This window comes from Artemia franciscana, chromosome 14 (assembly GCF_032884065.1).
Source record: "Artemia franciscana chromosome 14, ASM3288406v1, whole genome shotgun sequence".
Lineage (NCBI taxonomy): Eukaryota > Metazoa > Arthropoda > Branchiopoda > Anostraca > Artemiidae > Artemia > Artemia franciscana.
Window position 1 is genome coordinate 291,770 of NC_088876.1, and position 22,265 is coordinate 314,034.

The 22,265-nt window shown below is 34.5% G+C and overlaps 1 long non-coding RNA gene across 1 annotated transcript; it reads left to right on the forward strand.

Annotated features, from left to right (window-relative positions):
• The first annotated feature begins 1,023 nt into the window (after nt 1-1,023).
• Nucleotides 1,024-22,004, forward strand: LOC136035810 (uncharacterized). The gene is made up of 3 exons (XR_010619512.1): nt 1,024-1,066; nt 14,159-14,479; nt 21,875-22,004. It is a non-coding gene; the product is annotated as an uncharacterized LOC136035810 (long non-coding RNA).
• The last annotated feature ends 261 nt before the right edge of the window (nt 22,005-22,265 follow it).

The window sequence follows — 22,265 nt, forward strand, 5'->3', positions numbered from 1 at the left end:
TGGAAACAAAACAAAAGGGTTTATGTGTGTCGAGCTTGTCAATATAGTCAATTTGCAATAAACCAGGGGAATTTAAGAGGCTGTAGAGAAGGACGGTGAACTTAATTAAAGGATATTAAATACATGCAGGGGAAAGCTGTATCTGCAACATTTTAGGAGCTGCTGATGGTATCAATTTCGAACTTTCCTTCAATGTTATTGGGGATTTTTACTGAACAAAGAGCCGTTGTCTGCCTTCAGACCGTCAAAAGACCGCATCTGTAGCGTTGTAGGAGCAACGAAGGATATTCACTCGAATGTTTCAGAAAATACGAAGATATTATTGGACTAATTCAAAAGATTTATAAAATACTATACACATCTATGTTGTCAAAGCAGAACATCTAGAATTTCCTAAAAACACTTTACAGGATCAAGCGAAAACTTCCAAAGATCGTGGAGGGAAATATACACATATAGTACCATAGCCACATAGTACCATATAGCCATAAAGTACCATATAGGCAAAATAATAATAACTCAAACTGATTTGCTTCTATGCATGCTAGAGTTATACAGGTTTGTTCTAGTTTTGACAAGATTATTTTACAAAAATTATATTTCAGCTGTATAGAGGGGGGGGCAAACTGAGACTAGAGAGAGTGAATTGGTTTCTAGAGTGAGCAGTTGCCTCCCTTCCGTATCGCAAATTACGCCCCTGCTCCTTTTCTTTTTGGTTTAAATAAATTTGGCTCTCGGTTTGAATTATCATTGGACTTTATTTTTGCTCATCTTAAGTTTGAAAATGACTCTTTATTTTTCTTAGAAAGGTTTCGTTCTGAGAAGTTTTTTTATAAACTCAAGCCGATTAATGTCAAGCAAAGACCAGGGGCTAAAATAACTGAAAAACGTAATGTTCACCATAATATGCGGCTAGCTTTTAATTGCTCATTGCTGTTTGGTCAGAGTAATTTTGTAGGCGGAGTTAAGTGAAACAATTTAGTGCCTGTAAAGGGGTATATATTAGTCCCCAGTCCCCAGCATAAATCTGCATTAAAAAGAAGAACTTCAATTGGATAACCAAAATGTATGTAGTATTACCTTACTATTTAATCAATGTTTTTGAATTAGAGTTTTTGAACAATAGCTAACCAGTGGGATCTGCTGGTCAATATCATAGGTGTTTGACAATTTTAAAATGATATTTGCCGTTTATCTACCTCTTAAAGTGAATAAAATAAAATACACGAGTTTTTTTAACTAAAAGTAAGGAGCGACATTAAAACTTAAAACGAACAGAAATTACTCCGTATATAAAATGGGTTGTCCCCTCCGCAATCCCTCACTCTTTACGGAAAATTTTTTAATTGTTTTAAAAAGTAGAATTGTGGCAAAGAGTCAAACTTTAGCGTAAAGAGCGAGGGATTGCGGAGGGAACAACCCATTTCATATACGGGGTAATTTCTGTTCGTTTTAAGTTTTAATATCGCTCCTTACTTTCAGTTAAAAAAACTAGTTTTTTTTTTTATTTAATTTCTGAACGTTTTTGAATTCATGCATGTTTGATTTTGGCTCTCCGCACATAAGTTATAGAAATGAAATTAATATATTAATTTTTTTGGCTAAATGGCTTTCTCTTAGTTTTGATCAGACGATTTTGAGAAATAAGGGGTGGGGAAGGAGGCTTAGCTGCCCTCCAATTTTTCGGTTTCTTAAAAAGGCTACTAGAACTTTTAATTTTTAACGAACGTTTTTATTAGTAAAAAATATACGTAACTTAAGAATAAACTTACGTAACAAACTTTTGTATTCTTATATTTTTATTATGTGTACGAGGGGGCTTGTACCCTCGTTAATACTTCGCTCTTTACACTAAATCGTAAGTTTTGTCCCAATTCTTTAAGAATGACCCCTGAATCAAAAAGGCCGTAGAATAAATAATTGAAATTACTAAAAATATTTTAGCATAAAGAGCGAGGTATTTATCTCCTCTTAAATACCCCGCTCTTTATGCTAAAGTATTTTTAGAACCCCTAAAATGCGGAATAATCTCTGTTCGTTATAAATTTTAATGCTATTCCTTACTTTCAATTGAAAAAACGTTTTCATGTTTATTTTTTCATTGTTTTTTATAGTAATGCTAGAAAATCCTGCGCCCTTTTCATTGAATTTTTCTTCCCCCATGACAGATTCCTCCATGGAACGATCCTCCCACATAGCCCTCTCCCATCAACCCCGCCCCCCCCCAAACCAAAAAATCCCCCTGAAAACGTCTGTACACTTCCAAATAACCATTACTATATGTAAACACTGGTCAGAGTTTGTAACTGGCAGCCCCTCCCCCAGGGATTGTGGGGGAGTAAGTCATTCCCAATGACATAGTTATTATGGTTTTTGACTATGCGGAACAAAATGGCTATCTCAAAATTTTAATCCGTTGACTTTAGGAAAAAAATAGCGTGGGACGGGGCCTAGGTGCCCTCCAATTTTTTGATCACTTAAAAAGGGCACTAGAACTTTTCATTTACATAAGAATGAGCCCTCTTGCGACACTCTAAGACCACTTGGTCAATACGATGACCCCTGGGGAAAAGAAAAACAAACAAACAAATAAACACGCACCCGTGATTTGTCTTCCGGCAAAAAATACGAAATTCCACATTTTTTTAGATAAGAACTTGAAATTTTTGCTATAGGGTTCTCTGAAATGCCGAATGCGATGGTGTGAATTTTCGTTAAGATTCTATGACTTTTAGGGGATGTTTCCCCCTTTTTTCCAAAATAAGGCAAATTTTCTCAGGCTCGTAACTTTTGATGACAAAGACTAAATTAATTGAAACTTATATATTTAGAATCAGCGTGAAAATTTGATTCTTTTTATGTATCTCAGCATCAAAATTTCTTAGAGTTCCTTTTACTATTGAGCCGGGTCACTCCTTACTACAGTTCGTTACCACGAACTGTTTGAAAAGAAAATAATTCGGTATTTCGGGGCTTCTGACATTATTACTCCTTTTGGAAAAGGATTATATTTTTTCTCTGGGCCCCTTCCACCTCTTAGTTCGTTTATTTTCCAGTTAGTTTTCACCTGTTTTCGCTTTATAGTTGTGTTATCTCTTAGCAGTTTTTTCGTTAGTTGAGTTATGGTTGTGGTATATATGTTTTATCGCTCGTATAGTTGTGTTATTTTCAAACTATACTCTATAATAGAGAGGTTTCGAACACCAAGGATTGTATATTAAGCTCTGAATTTGACTTCTTTTTTTTTAATGACCAGATTCGTCCTGCGCCCTTTTCATTGAATTTTTCTTCCCCCATGACATATTTCTCCAAGGAAAGATCCTCCCACATAGCCCCCTCCCCTCAACCCTACCCCCAAAACCAAAAAAATCCCCCTGAAAACGTCTGTACACTTCCCAATAACCATTATTATATGTAAACACTGGTCGAAGTTTGTAACTTGCAGCCCCTCCACCAGGGACTGTGGGGGAGTAAGTCATCTCCAAACACATAGTTATTATGGTTTTCGACTATGTTGAACAAAATGGATATCTCAAAATTTTGATCCGTTGACTTTGGGAAAAAAATGAGCGTGGGAGGGGGCCTAGATGGCCTCCAATTTTTTTGGTCACTTAAATAGGGCACTAGAACTTTTCATTTCCGTTAGGATGAGCCCTCTTGCGACATTCTAGGACCACTTCGTCGATACGATGACCCCTGGAAAAAAAACAAAAAAAAAACAAACAAATAAACACGCACCCGTGATTTGTCTTCTGGCAAAAAATGCAAAATTCCACATTTTTGTAGATAGGAGTTTGAAACTTCTACAGTACGGTTCTCTGATGCGCTGAATCTGATGGTGTCATTTTTGTTAAGATCCTATGACTTTTAGGGGTGTTTGTCCCTATTTTCCTAAATAAGGCAAATTTTCTCAGGCTCGTAACTTTTGATGGGTAAGACTAAACTTGATGACACTTATATATTTAAAATCAGCATTAAAATGCGATTCTTTTTATGTAGCTATTGATATCAAAATTCAATTTTTCAGAGTTTTGGTTACTATTGAGCCGGGTCGCTCCTTACTACAGTTTGTTACCACGAACTGTTTGAAAAAATTGTTCTACATTTTAATTCAAGGAAAAATCTTAATAAAAAATACTATTTTTTGTATAGACAGCAAGAAATACTAGATTTTTTTAAAATAAAAATTTTATTTTACTGCATTTTAACTCAGTATTTGTGAAGAATTCAACCTTTACATAAGGTTGCATATTACAGTGATAATGTAATCTTTCTCTCTGTCGTTTGGAGGATTCTATAGAATTTTGAGCATAAGCTAAAGTTGTTTTCTTTTATTTGTTCTTATATTAATTTTAAGCAATAAAATTGTTATTTATATTCAGTCTTTGTGATTGCATCAAATTTTAAGGATTTGGAAGATTTGGTAGATAAATAATCTACAATCCCCTCTTCTTTAAATTTCCTTTGTTGACGTGTTTTCAGGGTTTTATAGAATTTAAATAGTTTAGGCCTTTTCTCAATCCTAGTTGGGAAATTTGATTAAATTTTGGTCAAAATATAAGATAATCGCCTTTTATTATTCTGAACCACCAAAATTTCAAAGTGGATAAATTTAGGTCTTTTTCAATCGTACAATCGTAATAAGTTTAGGTCATTCTCAATTTTTATAGAATGGATGGTCAAATAAACCTTAGAAGAGGCTTATTTGATTGTAAAATTTTAAAGTCTTAGTTCCCTTCTTAAGAGTCAAAAGTGATCAGTGGACAACTGGACGTCCCTACCCACGCCCTTTTTTCCTCAAATACATCCGATAAATTTTTTAGATGTTAAGTTAGTGGAAAATAGTCACTATAACAGATCACAATAACTTTTGGGTCAGCATAGCCCCGGAACCTCAGGGGAAAACGTTATATTTTGCGCCGTTGTATTTTTCTATTGAAGGGGATGCCATTAAATTTCTTAAGGGATTCAAAGAAGTAGAAATTGTTTGTTATAGTTCACTTTTTTAAGAGTCAGGGGTGACTTGAGGGCAACCAGCACCTCCTTCACGTGAATTCTCCCCAAGTTTATCGTATAAAATTTTTTTGATTGCAATAGACCAAATACCAAAGACCAAATAGATAAAAAATCATACAAAAAACTCGAGGGTTGACATTTCCCCCTATAAGCCAGGGGCAAATAATGTAAGCTATTCTCCAGGGGCATGTAAGGTTCTTATGAAAGGGTTGGTCGTCTAAACTTTCAAAGAGGCTTATTTAATTGCAAATTTAAAGTTCTAGATCCGTTTAATAGTTGCAAGTGATTAGAGGACAACTTGACCCCCCCCCCCTCTCCCTTGACCCTTTTTTGCTCAAATAAATTCGATCAATTTTCTCATATATTCATTTTCTTCAAAATAGTCCCTATAACAGATAACAACAACTTCAGGTTCATCACAGCCCCCTGGACCTAGGGGGTAAACGTTGTCTGTTTTGCTCTTGGGTCATTTGAGGATTTTATTCAAGGGGTGGTCGTACAAACTTCAGAATTATTATAAACTCAGAAGGTTACAAATATAAAGTAATAGTTCCTATTTAAGAGTCAGAAGTGATCAAGGTTAACTAGCCCCCCCCCTCCCATATTATTTTTTTGCCCAATGGATCCAATCAATTTATTAAGATGGCTATTTCGTTCGAAATTGACCAAAGATTACGTAACAGAAACTCTAACCTAAAAACAGACACCTGCCTCCACCAGAACCGTAGGACAACTGTTGCAAGTTACACAACGTGGTATATTAGATTCTTATGAAAGGGGTGATCATATAAGCTACAGAAGGGACTCATTTGACTGGAAATTGAAATTTATTGTTCCGGTTTTTAGTGTCAAAAGCTGTTAAGGGTTAACTAGGCCCCATTTCTGCCCTGGGCAGTCATTTCCCCTTTATGAATTTGACCAAAATTAAGTGATAGCCATTGCGTTCAAATTAGCCCAAAGATTTGGTAACAAAATAGCTCGCCCGTGACTCCCAAAAAGTTTCTTTTCGATTTTTTTTTTTTTTAGATGACCAGGTGGTTCCAACTACGCCAAGGATCAAGTAACAGTTCTTCACGGGTTAACAGCCCCCCCCCCCTCCCGCCCAAAAAAAGCTCCGGAAAAAGTGCTATAAGATGTGCCCTGGGAATATATTAGGTTTTTTCTGGAAGAGGCGGAAAAAAATTCAGAGGGGGCTCACTTGAATAGATGTTGAAAATTTCATTTTCCTTTTTTAGCAACAAAAGTGATCAGTGTATAACTAAACCATCCCCCGCCCCTTAAGCATATCCTGGACATTGAGGGTTCTAGTGCCTTTTTTTTTAAGTGAAAGGTGACTAGAGAGTAACCAACCCTTATCTTAAAACATTTTTTTATATCAAGTGCTCTTGTATTCCTTAGGATATTTGGCCAACGTTTTGATGTGTCTGTTTTGTTCAGATTAGTTTAAAATATCAATAAATTTGCATCCAAGAATAATTTAATCCTAATAGTCTCTTGGCTAAGGGCCATAAATTATACGATTTACCAATTCTGTACACATAAATTTTAAAAGAGGAAAAAGAGGGGCATATTTAGTCTTGGGAGTCTACTGATGTATCATACTTAAGGGGGAGTGCGACAGGAGCCTCAAAGAGGGCGTTTTAAATGCAAAATACCTTAACTCTCATTGGGCCTTCACTTAAATATAGAGTAACTCTTAGGAAAGTAAGGGGGAAGCAGAAATTAATATGTAGTCCCTTTATATTTGTAGGGATGTTGCTGGTCTACTCTTGTATTATGAAAGGAAAAAGTAGCGTCAAAACTTGAAAAAAGAATAATTTCTTCTATATAGAAGGGGGCTTAGCCTTTTAGCCTCCCTTCCTCATGGTCATAAAATTTCGGAGGACTACTGTTCGATCAAAAATTGGGAGTTTGTAAGGCATTTTCTAAAAGCCAAAAGCCATTTTAGACCTATACCACCGGTTCTGTGTGTTTTTTTTATTTGAGAGTTTCAGCGTGTTTTTTTGAAATTAAAAGGTGATTGGAGATCAACCAGTCACCATCCTCGAACCTATTATTTATTTCTGAAGGTTTTTCAACCCCTTAGAAAATCTTATTAACGTCTTGATGTACCTATTTAATACAGAATAGCAGAAATAAACAACACATTTGAATCCAAGGATGTCAGAAACTCAACAGTATCGTGGATGAGGGAAGAAATCAAAGAATTTCTTATTTAAGAGAACTTAGATAAATTAAAAATGTAAAAATAATCAGTATAAGGTATTCCCGATCACATATTTTGGCTATACCTAGCATAGTATGCCAATTTTTTTTATTTGTGATAGTTTCTCTGTGGCTGTTCAGTTATTCACATGGGGCAAGGTGAGTCATAGGGGATCCATCCAGGGGAATGTTTTCATTGAGGATTCGCATGGTGGCATGGAATGAGTATTTGATACAAGGGGTATTTTACCAGAGGAATTTCCCAGGGGGAGTTTTCTAGGGGAATACGACTAGAGGCAATAGATTGTTTGGAAGATTTGGTATTGTGCTGGCAAAACAACTGTTTGGAAAGGTCTGTAGATATCTTTTGGCAGTCACATTGTTTATTCTACAACTATTTTTACCGTATTGGCTCCATCAAGAGCATTCCTTCGGATAAGAAAGAAGGGTATATTACTTTCTTTTTTTAGAGGAGTAACGTTTGACTCAGCGTGCAAGAAGGGTGCTGACGACTATGGCAGCTGCCCTCTTAATTATAAGTATTTCTAACGGCTAGTGACATTTTACGTAAGAAAATACTGAAAAATAACAGCTGAGTTCAATTTTATCCTGAAAATCTAGCGTAAATACGAAAGACCTTTAATATAACAGTAAAAAATAAAAAATAAATGATTTCACACGAAATTGAAGAACAAGGTCAAAGCTTAAGGAATACTGACATTGTCCTATTTGTGAATGGTATAGCCGACCTTCTCCACCTCCCATAGTTGTCTAAGATAAAGTTTTCTTTTCCCCCAATATACACACCATACACAGAAAAATGTGCTAAACATACAACAACTATCAATTTAAATAAAAAACTGAATGTTATAACAAGTAAAAGTGAAATCAAATATGAAAATAAAGCTTAAGACGAAAAAAACTCTATTAAAGAATAAATAAAAAACAAATCGGACAGAAACTAAAGAAACAGTTATAGCAAACAAATGTATAATAAACACCAATATAAATGAATAGATACATCTCAAAACGAGTAAACTAAAATTCAATAAGCAAATCAAGCTTAAAGGGAACAAAATGAATATAAACAAGAGTTTAAATAGTGCCCTTTTCTGCAATTGTAAAGCCAAAAAGTCTACTGCTTTATTTGCGCTTTACTGAAAACGAATTATATTCCAAGTATAATAATGTACTTATTACAAAATTGAAAATAAAATGAAAATTAAAGTGATATTAAATCTCGTACTTATTGCTTTCAGCCATTAGTATTATTATATATCAAACAAATATGTTAATTTTATTAATCGTTTCCAAGACTGTCCAATACACAAAAAGTTTTCACTAAAAAAGAGTTCGGCAACTGTACACTTCCCTAACTGTAAAAGTATAAGCCTATGATTCTCAACGTGGGTCGCGACCCCATCGGCAAAGTTTTGCCGGGTCATGACCAGGATGTGCACCATTTAGATGAATACACTTTAGAGCCTAAATTCCAAAAAAAAATTCATTTGATGGACGTCAAGTTGAATTGCACCTAAAGAGCGAAAGAGATACAAGACAGCATTGCAGTGACGTTATGCATTGTATAAAAGATGTTTTGTGATGCCAATTTACGAAAATGTAGGTGGGGCAAGGGCTATTTTCCATTTTAATGAAGATACGAACAACAGAACAAGACTGAACAAACAAATTTAAAACTGGGGGTAACGGCAACTTTACTGTTTGATGAGACCGTCGACTAGTCAATCAAAATCCAGCGTCTGCTATTTTCAACAGCCATGATCATAAAATTACTGAATCTTTTATTTCCCATTGTCAATCGTAGATAATCCTTTGATTGAACCCCGTTAAATCCCACGTTAATAAAAATGTGCCGTTATAACTTTGGGCAATACACAGCATAAAATCTACAAAATAAATTTCAATAGTTTCACAAATCGAGGTGTACAAGCTTTCAGCGTCTAATATTTGCATGTCTTAGCAGCCGATTTGTCACTCTACTACTTTTCTGTTTGACATATACATGGTTAAGATCGCTAAATGTCCTTTTTAAGCATCTTGTGTCTCGTCAACAAGATCACACAGTAGTCAAGTGATTTTACCTATGAAAAAATATATTGCAGCAAGACATTTTTCATCAATGAGACTAATTCTTTTTGACACTGATTACTTCGATAATTTAATGATTTATTCTATCAGTCAGGCGTTGTAACTTTGTCTTCAGATTTTTGTCACCTTTAGAGATTTCCACCATAAGTTCAACATAAATTTTCCCTGTTAGTGAATGTTTCTTTTTTTGTCAGGACCATTCGAAAAAGGACTATAGTGACCGAGAAAGCAAATAGCGGAAAAAACACACTTCCTGTGGTCTAGGAAGTAGACCACAGTGAGATCTGTCGGTTTAGATCTCATGAGGTTTAAAAAAATAACACAGACCACAGAACCTCATGAGATCTAAACCGACATAAGCGATTCACTTCACGTCTCAAAATATTAGAACGAATTATCTTAAAATTCTACCCATGCTGACACACAATTCCTCCGTCTCTTACTACCATCCTGTTGCTTCAATAAACAAAAGCTGTCTCGCCACTTACAAAATGCTGTCTCTCTGAAATCTCCTTTTCCAGCGGCTTCTTTAGCCTTTAAAACCCTATTAGATAAATGGCAGAAAGGAACACAAAACACAAAATTCAAGTTTTATGAATACTCAATCCATTTGCAGGCCGTAAAATAATGCACATTGAATTGCCTTCCGTTAAAAGTGGTAGCCGGATGTCTCTAATAAATACGCTGAGCTAGTAGGTAAGAGATGTAGGCATGAGACTTGCGTCAAAGAGATGCCTAAAAGTGTCGACTACTATTTGAACATGTAACAAGTTTGAGAATACTGACCACTCTTTCATGTTGACTTGGGTCATTTACTGTTTTTACCCTTGAAAATCATGGCAAGTAGATGGTACATGAATTGAGATTATTGCTAGCTTCTTTCACTGGAGTTTCTTTGAAAAAGTCCAAAGTTCGTGGTTGTTTTTTTACTCATTGTTTGATTACGAATTCAAACAAAAAAAGGAAGTGATAAACTAAAGAACTGACGCCTAGTTTCAACTTAACCCTAGCCAGTGACCATTACAGCGGGTAAGACAGCAGGAGGAATTGTTTACATGTTTCAAAACATAATTGTCTAATATTGGTATATTTAGGATTCTCCAGAATAAGGACTGAACTTGCCTTTCAAAGCAAGGTCACCGGACAGTGACTGTGAAAAGTAAGAAATATAACCAGTGTTATTTAATGGCTCTGAAAAAAAAAGCATGGGATGAACAATATAAGCAAGGGGGGCAAACAATACTAGGATGAACTCGCTACTTCAGTATAGCGCCTTGCTAAGACACAAAATAGCTATTATAATGAAACAAAAAGGACTTTTTTTCAAATTTAGGGAGCGTGTACTTTGCCCCTATTCTAGTTTGTACAACTGTGGTTTTTGTGTCTTTCAGGTGAAAACAAGTAAAATTGTAAATAATAAAATTAAAAAATCGCTTAGGGGCATGACTATTTTAGAAATGTTTAAATGGGGATGGCCCAAAATTTGTTTGGAACAACGGGTCTAAAGCCTACTGCGTCATTGGCGCTTTACTGAAACCAAATAATATTACATTTAAGTGAGATGAAACCTTGCACTTGTGAGCTCTCGGCAATTAATATCATTATATAAGAAATTCAGTTGCATTTTAGTTCACAGCAGTTCAGAGGTCTCCTGTATATCAGTCAATTCTATTATGGAACTCCATCCCTTTGGATGTCCCTCTTTTTCTTTCTGCAATGGCATTATTTCGTCGGGTCTTTCCAGTTAAATAATTTTTGTCTCTCTTTTAATTCTATCCCAATTTTTATGTCACTTCTCTTCTTTTAAAATCTTGTCTTGTTCCAGTATTTTTTTTTTTTTGGTATATATTTTAAGTTTTTTTTTTTTTGTTCTCTCTGGCCCATTGTAAGCATAGCTTCTTGGGCCTATTAATTGATTTACTTTTGTTATAGTTTTCTTTAGTATTAATAAATTGATTGATTGATTGTTTAGTTATCCCTGAGACATTTCAAGACACCTATGGTGTTCTGTAAAGCGCCAATGACTCAGCAGGCATTCGACTTTTACATTTAGCGAAGAAGACAGTAGCGAAACTTATATTTGTATTTTTTATTTTTTTTAAGCTTGTTTGTATATTCGATTTAAGTTTTCCTCGTTTTAGTATTCGTTTTTGATCTATTTTTTGTGTAAATGCCTCTTGCATTTTTGTTTAACATGCTTGTTTATTTATTTTCTGTTTGTTGTTGGTTTTGTTTATTCTTAAATAGTAAATGAGCCTTTTCATTTTTAGCTATTCGACTTTTTTTTATTTTGTGTTATATTTGATTTTAAATTTACTAGTTCTAACATTTATTGGTTCATTTTCATTAGTGGCTGTTGTGCCTTTGTTTTATGTGTTTGTCTATTTATTTTCCGGTCGTTTTTGGATTCATTTATTCTTTTATAGTAATTTTTGGTCATTTTCAGTTTGAATTATAAAAGGTTTTAATTTCTTCTAATATTAACTTAATCATGGGCTTCGCTTAAAAAAAAAAAAAAAAAAAAAAAAAAATCATTTTTCAGATAGTTGATTTCTTATTATTTCATGGATACAGAGAAAACACCCATAAGATTTTAAAACAAATCAGTGAAATACTAAAGCAACAATTTTTAAATGAAAAAGAAATATGAATATTTCGACCTAACCTTCGATGGCCGTTATGAATGGGAAAAAAAAACAAAGAAAATAAAATCAACAAAAACCTATGAAGAAAAAAAAACAATTATCAATAAAAAAATTGGAACTTCCATTTCTTATTATGTTTGTTCAATTCAGATCTCTTCATATTTGCTAAGAAGAATTTCTGGCCTTTAACTCAAATTATTTGGGAGTCTTTGTTATTGAAGTTTATGTGAACTGCTTTGTTTGAAAATATTATATGGTTATCTTTTTGACGATATTTTTAGTTAATGAATTCTTTTAAATGAAAGATTTGGTCTGAGAAAGTATTCATTGTAGTTAATATTATCCGTCAAAAGGAGCAAATATGTCAAAAATTAAATCGTTAGCAAAAAAGTGAGGAACTGAGGAGGGGGTATTCCCCTTAACATATGGAATATCTGTTTGCTTTTTGTTCTAATGTTACTTTTTGACCTTACCTGTTTTTTCTTCTATTTTATTTAGTCAAAGTGCAAGAATGAGCATTTGGTAAGCCTTAAACTTTCTTTGTCCCATATCATAAAAAATTCTTAAAGGATGACAAGGATGGTGTAAAGAGGGGTAAGTCTTGATAATAGCCAAATTCTTATATCATGTGAATTTTTATATATTTGAATGTATCAAAAGAATTGGTTTGTTATGTGGTTTCCAAATATATGACATTCAATCAATTTAGTGTTGCCCATAAGAAGCTACTAGCCTGAGAAAATTTGGCTTATTTTAGATAAAGGAAGAGCCATACTCTGAAATTCAAGAAATTCTTACGAAAATCACATCAGCAGATTTAGTGCATTCGAAAACGCTAATCTAGAAGTTGCAAGCTTCCATGTACAAAATATGGAATTTTATATTTTTGTTAACATAAAATCACAGATATGTGTTTGTTAGTTTTGCTTCTTTTTTCCGGGGGTTAATCAAATCGAGTCGATTGTCCTAGAATATTCAGAAAGGGCTCGTTCAAACAGAATGTCAAAGTTTCAGTACGCTTTTTAAGTGATCGAAAAGATTAGAGGGCACCTAGCCCCCCTCTTCCGGCAACTGTTTGTTTTTCAGGTCGTCCAATCTAATTTTTGATGTCTAATTTGTTCCTGCAGTGTTTTTAATGTGAATTCTTCATCATGGGTAAGGAAATTTTCTAGATTGAAATTTCCAGGTGAAATTTTACATTGGGTGTATTTAAAAGAATTTCTAAAAGCAATTTTTCTTATTTGTGTTATGTTCGTTTTGTCAACTCAATACTGTATTTGGGTATATTCTAGAGCAATAGTCCGGGAGATATTTTCCGGGGAAAAATTTTGGTTTCTGGGGGAAAATAATTCGTCCGATAGGATAATTGTTAAGGCTGAATCTTATCAAAAAATCCTATAGAAGAGAGTAGAGGTGGGGGAGATTTCAATGAGTATGGAATTGTCCCGAAGAAATTTTAATACAGGTTTAGCCATGTTTACCGGAAGTTTTTGAAAAACAATCTGAAATTATTATTAAAAACCATTTGTAATGAAAGTAAGGAACAAAATCAAAACTCATAACACAGAAAAACGATTCAGTACATGAAGGGGTTTACCCCTCTTCATTAACTTGCTTTGTACGCTTAAGTTTCACTGGTTGTTCTAATTCTTTTAGAACGATTCCTGGAATACAAAGGTTGTTGAACTAGAATAGCAAGTTTGTTTATTAAGTTTATTTAGCAAGTGATTTTAACTGATAAAGAGCGAAGTATTTACCAAGGAGCAAATCCTTTCATATATAGAAGAAGCTATGTTCTTTTTTAGTTTTAATCTTGCTCCTTACATCCAGTTTAAAAAAAGTCATTTTTTATATTTGGTGAATTTTTTCTTTTTTTTTTGGATTTCTTACAACATTCTATGAATTACAAATTAGTTCCAAATACAAACAAGCTGCAACTTCAATTCCTAATAAATAAATTAAAAAATTAATAAATTAAAAGAACTTTAAAAGACTCTAAAAGAGTTGTTTTTTCAATTATTTTGGGGTTGTCCACTTTATTTTCCAGTTGAATTTTAAATGTTCCCACTTTTGAGATTTCATTTACTGTTGATTTAACATCACTGATTCTCCTCTTATTTTCCGAGACTTCGCTTTACAGTCCAATTAAGTAAACATTAATTTTAGTTGTTTTTTTGTTTTAGGTTGCTTTCGGCCTATGTTTTCATTTCACTTTTACTTCTTGTTTCATCAGAACGTCATTTCCCAGCAAGGGAGCAGCGACTCTTTTTTGGTAATCCAATAAGAAGATTCACAAATATCATCCTAACCTCGTTCACTTCGACAATAACAGAAACTGTAAATCCAACCTGTTTCCAGCTTCTGAATGACCAAATTCCAGTTTGTCAGAGAAAGAAGCGGCAAATATTCTGGGACAGCTACTCGTTAGGAAGAAATTTTGCACATAGGGCAAACTCAGCAGAGCTCCGCGCTCTACTCTCTCCATTTGCAGCTCAATATATAAGGTTTGACTAACTTTTTATCAAGTCTTAAAGGTCTTTTAAGAAGGTTAATGCTACCTCTCAAAAGCTGCTACGACCCTAAAAATTGCCTAACGACCTTTAAAAAAAAGGATGGAACATATCCCCAGAAATATAAAATACAACTTGGGAATTTCACCCTGCAATTCAGAGCTGTGAAAAACCATATTGGGGAATTTGTTTTTTTTTTGTCAGAAGAAATATCAAGCAATTATGTTTATTAATTTTTTCCCCTTCAGCTTGATCTTGACAGACCATAAATTCTAGAATATTGGAAAATGAGCCATTCGAAAAGAAATTATAAATTATAATTCTAAGGGATCTTTTTTAAAGGGACCAAAAAATTGGAGGGGAACTAACCCTCGGCCTGCCCCCCCCCCCCGAAAGTTGTCTGACCAAAGTTTTGAGACAGTGCCAGCTGTTAGTTTGGAAATTTGCCGATTATTTTCTTATTTGTATATGCAACGAGGGGCCTTCCCAAGGCCACTGAGCGTGACCCAAGATGGTGATAGGGGAACGCCCTGCAGGCATTTAGGGAAGGTCCATGAGAGGCACTAACCAAGGGGACCATGTCCCTGGGGCCCATAACAGAAACTTGGTAACCGTCACCTAGGAACATAGATGCTGATGAAGAAGGGTATATGCTCCTCGAATGTACAGTCTAGAGGGGCCCACCAGCGTGTCAGCTTTTCCCGTAACTTATAAACCTTCTCCAGTGATGGGTTAAATTGCACGTTGACGCAGAACCCCATCGTTGGAGGATCCTCTGTTAGAGCGGCACTGTGTCAGGGCATTAGATCTGGATCTGTGGACAACTGCCAGCCTTGACCCTTTTGGGGCACCTGTAAGACTGAGGAACTTGTGCTCAACTCTATTCCCTCTTATCCCACTTAAGGAGTGCCGTTTTTCGAGGAAATTATGGCCTAGTAATTGACGCAGCATCTGTACGGGATGGAAAATTTTTCTAGGGTTGGACTATTTTGACGAGTGTTTTCGGGCTAAAAAACATCTTTCTAGCTGATTTATCTGCTATAGGATGCCTCCCCGTAGTAGCATGATGTTTGTAGGTATGAATTTTTAATGACTCAGAGGTAATAGGCTTGAGACTGTCTTTTGAGGATTTCCACTCTTTTCGATAGAATAACATTGCCGGGTGCTAAAAACCATGTTGTGACCAAGATAGACCCAGGATTACACAAAGCCATCATTCATACTGGAGGTCCCAGAGACTTCTTGCTGTTTGGTTATAATCTGGCTTAAGCGCTCTGGTGTGGACTTGAGAAGATATGTGATCCCCTTCCTGCCCAGATATCTGGGAGGATTTCTTTTCCTGAGGCCAAAATAATTCAGTGATTTAAAGAACAAGAAAATTGGATCTTGGAAGGTTAGGAAGTTAAAAAGGACTGTCGTATCGACATTTTGACCTAAGAAGTCGACGATTCGAATTGAACTTAGTAATTGTTTCAAAAACTAATATATTTTTATTCCTCATTTTATCATTCAGTTTGTGGTTATGAACTGTAGTAAGAAGCAACCTGGCTTAATAGTAACCGAAACTCTAAAAACTGAATTTTGATAGCAGTAGATACATAAGAATTTAATTTGTATGCTCATATTCAATATATAAGTTTCATCAAGATTAGATTTACCCATCAAAAGTTACATGCCTTAGAAAATTACCCTTATTTGTGGAAAAAGATGAAAACACCCCTTAAAACTCATAAAATCTTAATGAAAATTACACCGTCAGATTCAAAATATAAGAGAACCTTACTGTAGAGGTTTTAAGATCAGATCTGCGCAAAATTTGGAATTTTACATTTTTTACTAGAAGACAGATCACGGATGCGTGTTTGCTTGTTTTTTTTTGTTGTTTTTATGTTTTTTTTGTTTTTTTCCCAGGATGAACAAATCTAACCAGATCGCATCGGTCCTAGAATTTCGTGAGAGGGCTCCATCGATCAGTAAATTAAAAGCTCTAGAGCTCTTTTAAAAGACAAAAAATTGTAGGGTAAATAGGTCCCTCCCACGCTCATTTTATCCCAAAGTCACCGGAAAAAAAAATTGAGATAGCCATTTTTTCAGCACAGTCAAAGTATCTAATAACTGTGTCTTTAAGGACGAATTAATCGTCTATGACTCTGTGCGTTTGTAGTTGTTTTTGTCTCTGTTCCTCACTATACTTGTGTGAGAAAAAGAGTAGGAGTGGCTGTCTGAGCTTGTTTCTCTCACTATGCCTGTGCGTATGAGCAGGTGTTTGCATGTTTCCGTGTCTGTCTTCATTCGATTGTGTGTCTAACTCTGTTTTTTTGTATGTGTTTTGCACCTTGTTCTCAATCTGCATGTGTTTCTGAAGAGCTGTTTGCTTTTCTATCTCACTATGCCTGTGTGGGTCTGAGTCGGTGTCTGCATTTTGTTTTTCTGTCTTTGCGTATTTGTATGTCTGACTATTTGTTTTTGTATGTGTCTTTGTCTTTCTCTGTATCCATCTCTCTCACTATACCTGTGTATCTAAGCGGCTGGTTGCTATTTTCTTCCACTATGCCTGTGTATCTGAGTGGATGTTTGCCTGTTTCTGTGTCTGTCTTTGTGTGTTTGTGTGTCGGACTTTGTTTGTTTGTAGGTGTTTTGTCTCTCTCTCCCCCTATATACCTGTTTGTCTGGGCGTCTGTTTACTTCTTTTTTTTCAAATTGCCTGCGTTTCGGAGAGGGAGTTGGCCGTTCTATGCCTGTCTTTATCTATTTGACTCTGTGTGTTTGTAGGTGATTTTGTCTCTCTTTCTCTCTCACTATGCCTCTGTGTCTGAGCGGGTGTTTGCATCTTTCTATGTCTGTCTTCGTATATCTGACTCTGTGCGTCTGTAAGTTTTATTTCTCCCTCTCTCATTATTCTTGTGCGTCTAAGTGTCTGAGTGGGTGTTTGCATGTTTCCGTGTCTGTCTTTGTGTGTTTGTGTGTCTAACACTGTGTGTTTGTAGAGGTTTCTGTCCTTTCACCCCCCATTATGCCTGTTTTTCTGAGGGAATGTTTCCTTGTCTCTCTCACTGTGCCTGCGTGTCTAAGCGGGAGTTAGGAGTTCTATTTTGATTTTTGTCTATCTGACTCTGTGTGTTTTTAAGCTTTTTATCTCTCTTTCTCTCACTATACTTGTTAATCTTAGCGATGATTTGCTTGTCTCTGTCACTGTTCCTATTTGTCTGAAAGGGTATTTTCAAGTTTCCGTAGACATATTCGTGTGCTTGACTCTTTCTGTTTGTCTATCTTTCTTTTTTCTTACTTGTCTCTCTCACAAGACTTGTGGTTCTGAGCGGATATTTGCATGTTTTGGTGTCATTCTTTGTGTGTTTGTGGGTCTGACTCTGTGAGTTTGTAGGTGGTTTTTTTCTCTCTCACTCTCTCCCTCTCTCTCAAGAAACTTGAGTGACTGAGCCATGTTTTGATTTTTTTTCGATATTCCTGGGTTTGAGCGTGTGTTTGCTTTTTTTGTGTCAGTTTCTTTGTGTTTCCGTGTCTTCTCTGTTTCTTTGTAGGTTTTTTGTGTCTTTCTCTCACTATGTCTTTGTGTAAGACTGGCTGTTTTCTTTTCTCTCTCGTTATGCTTGTGTGTCTGAGTGTTTTTTCGCTTGTCCCAGTTTCTGTCTTTGCCTGTTTGCATGTCTGAATCTGTGTATTTGTATTTGCGTTTGTCTCTCCATTCTCTGTGCCTATGTGGCAAGGCGGATGTTTGTTTGTCCCAGTGTCTGTCTGTATGCGTGAATCTTTTTGTTTGTATGTGTTTGTGTCCCTTCCATTCTCTGTACCTGTTTGTCTGGGTGGGTTTTTGCTTGTTCCTAGTGTCTGATTTTATCTTTTTATGTAAGAATCTGTGTGATTGTATGAGTTTATGTCTGTCTCATTATATTTGTGTGTCTGAGGGGGTGTTTGCTTCTCTCAGTATCTGTCTTGTCTGTTTTTGAACCTGAATCCTTGTGTTTTTATTTGTTTTGTCTCTATCACTCTCTCTGCCCGTGTGCTTGGGCAGGTGTTCGCAAGTCCCAGTGCTTGTGTTTCTCTGTGTCTATTTCTTAATCTGTATGTTCGCATGAATTTTTTTTTACTTCTCTCTCTCCCCCCCTCTCTCTCTCTGTGCCTATTTTTCTGAGTGACCGTTCACTTATTTCTGTGCATTTCTTTGTGTAGTTTTGTTTTGATTTTAGATAACACCACGTAAGGTTTTGATCGAACAATAGAGGATCTTTTTTATATCAGGTAATAGTTTGATAATTTAGTGCAAGATGTTCGATACCTCAGATAACATTTGGTATTATCACACAAGAATTGTAAATATTAGGCTAAAATTTTCATCAATATCACAGCCTATTACCATATAGCACCCTTCCTAAAAACACTATTCAGAACCATCTGCCAGTAGCCTTATGAATTCCGAGTCTAAAAAATTCCTAGGAGCTCTTAAAAAATTTCAATAGGTATATAACCAGTGAAAATATTTCATTTTGGATTAATGTCGTCAATAAATTTTTGTATTTAAGGTTTCCAGTGCACAAGTCCATCCTCTATCAAAAAAATATTATATTGACTCTACGAGACCTTAGTCACCGGTCTATTTATACACTGAAAAACAAAATCCTTTACTGATTCATGAAGTTCTAAAGGTATCCCACCGGCGATATAATAAAAACAACCTTGCAAGCTCTGTATTTTGATTTACATAAAGTCAACAAAGCATTAAAAAAATAACATTTCAGGGTCAAACAATATTTAAAAATATTTCTGGGCCTATCTCTCCACTTTTCCTATCTTTAATCATTAATTCCAACTCCTGACACATTGCATGCATGGTATTTGATAATACGTATACAGATAGTGTCTTTTGATTCAGCTCTAATCTTTTAACTTAAAAGTCTACTACTTGCGTCAGTAACCTCAAACTCTGTATGCACCTGATAGAATCTATAACTAATTTCGATCTGGTCTAATCGATAATCACAGTCTAGGATATAAAGAGATGTATCCTGAAATCACATTTGAAAACGACTATTAAAGTATGTCATGACATAATTAAAAGCACCCATTTAGCAAAAATGTGTAGTGTCGGTGTCAACCATCAAATTCAAATTCGAAGATTCTAATCCTAGTGACCGAGAATGTTTGAAAGTAGTTACACCTTAGCGCTAATAGTTCATTACAGGTGTTTAAACAGTTAACTTTGAATGTGTGAATATATATTTTATACATTGAAAAATAGATTTTCTTAAAGGATAATGGAAAGAAGTTGTATACATATATATATATATATATATATATATATATATATATATATATATATATATATATATATATATATATATATATATATATATATTTATATATATATATATATATATATATATATATATATATATATATATATATATATATATATATGTATACAATTTCTTTCCAATATCCTTTAAAAAAATCTCTTTTTCAATGTATAAAATATATATTCACACTTTCAAAGCTACATTTTTTTGCAAAAGTGCCTACTCAAAAAGATTTATTTGTTTCAAGAGCTATAATTCGTGTTTGGAAAGGTTGTTAGCTGGGCAGTGTATTATTGCTTCCATTTTATGATAAAACTGTGCTAAAGGCCCAAAGTGAGTTCGTACATCGTTCAGTTTTCAAGGCCTTGATTTGTCGTATTTTAATTATACTGACGACCTCCTGAACCTCAGTTGGACCATTTCTGGTATTTAAGAAAATTTTGAGATTTTATGTTCCAAATATAAGAAAATAGGACCTTAGTTTAATGCTAAAATGAGTGAAGTTAATTCAGTTTGTATGTCACGCAATTGGCCCATCCTCGATATCATTTGACCTGATGGTGATCTTGTTAAGCTGTCAACAAGCATAAATTACCTTTAATTACCTATTGGAAGTGACTTAAAGCATATCTGAGCTTCTTTCCTTAGAATTTCCTGGGCAAAGTTTCGCAAGGCATATGACATGCTTGTACCTTACAAAGCAAGCTATAAAATAAGATGGCTTTATAAAATTTATAACTGGTTTTCTGTGCCCAATTTGTTAGCCTTTTCATCTTTTTAGAATGTTTTTAGTACGTCAGATAAAGGAGCTTGTTGGTAATTTTTTTTCGTTATGCTAAGCTCCTACTGGGTGTACCTTTTAAGTATTAACGAGTAATGTATAAGTTGGACTTGCATTTTCTTGTTTAGGTTTGTAAGCAATTTTAACTCTTTTAAGTGATAATATTGACTATGACAATATTTTATTTTATATTTGATAATCTCCTTTACTATAAATTATCATATTTGACATTGTTAAGTAACAGAGTAGGAAAATGAGTTTTTGTCTTGGTTAACCATCAAATTTTTAATTGAAGCGATCAGATGGTATTTTGTTATCTCTTTCATTCAATGTTACTCATTATTACTTCCAGAAAATTATGGTAGTGAACCACCTCCAAAATTGTTGTTTTTCGTCTTCTGTAATCTAATATTTAAGTAGGATAAGCCTCAGGTGTCCTGTCTGTAGTATGGCCAGCCAACAGAGTACAAATAAAGTGTCCCCTCTGTATTGCATACAAGCGTACTACTGTTGAATAAGGCGACTTATTTTTTGGATCTCGTAACTATATAGTCACCATTAATGTTCAGCTTGTGTAATTGAGCGTCTTTCCAAAAAGACGTCTTCGTCATTGTAAACTGAACACGGATGATATTTTACAATCTTTAGTGAATTGCAATCATGTCAATTATAGCTGTATTTATGTTAATGTTTTATTAAACCTGTAATACCAATATTATTACATTGATGGGATTTTGAATTTTTCGAGCATAGAAATCTACGTTTTATGTTATTATTTTTATGCTTCTATTCGAGTTTTGTTAAGTCAGTTTTGTTTATAGTATAGTACATATTTTTTCGGAGTTCAACAAGTATAAGGGAATATCATTAGCCGGTCTATCTGAAACAGTTTTTGAAAAGTATGATGCACTGATATAATTTATCAAATATGAAGCTGTAATTGTTATTCGCTTTAAGTATCAACTGTTCTTTATGGTTTAATCCAAAAAATTGGGTATTTACAATAATTATTAGGCATAAACAATATTAGATAATATTGTTCAGACTTCTTAGAGGAAAAACAATATAACTGGACCATATTCTTGTTTTACTACGTAATTTTGTGGTTTTTCAAAATCAACCACATTTATTTGTTTTATTGTCTACTTATTTTCTGCTCTATAGTGTTGCCTAATTTTTTTTTTTGTCTTTTTATTTTCTCAGTAAATAATAGGCTAAACCCTAAAACATGGTGATTAATATTAAGTTAATGAATAAAATTCTTTGAATTTTTTCTTTAAAGACAATTTTTTTTAGGCCAGTTGAACTTTTGAAAGACAACCAAGAAAACGGATTAATCGAACCTAGCTTCAAATCACCAGCCGCTGCCGAGGGGAGGTTTTTTCTGAGTAGACCAACTATTACTGTAACAACCGAGATAAAAACTGTGAGTGTCTGTAATCATTCTATTATCATAATTATTTCTTATCTTCTCAGCAATTGATGGTACAAGGATAAAAAAGGCACTGCTCTAAATTTTAAAGCAAGAAATGTTTTGGACTTTGCATTTAAAGATAATTTTCAAGACCGTTTGCAAATTCTGCGAATCCACATATTTGCTACCTTGCACCCTTTCTTAGTAAAGGATTTTTAGTTATCATTATACGGATATGCAGAACTATAATAGCAAATATATAATGGGAGGGCT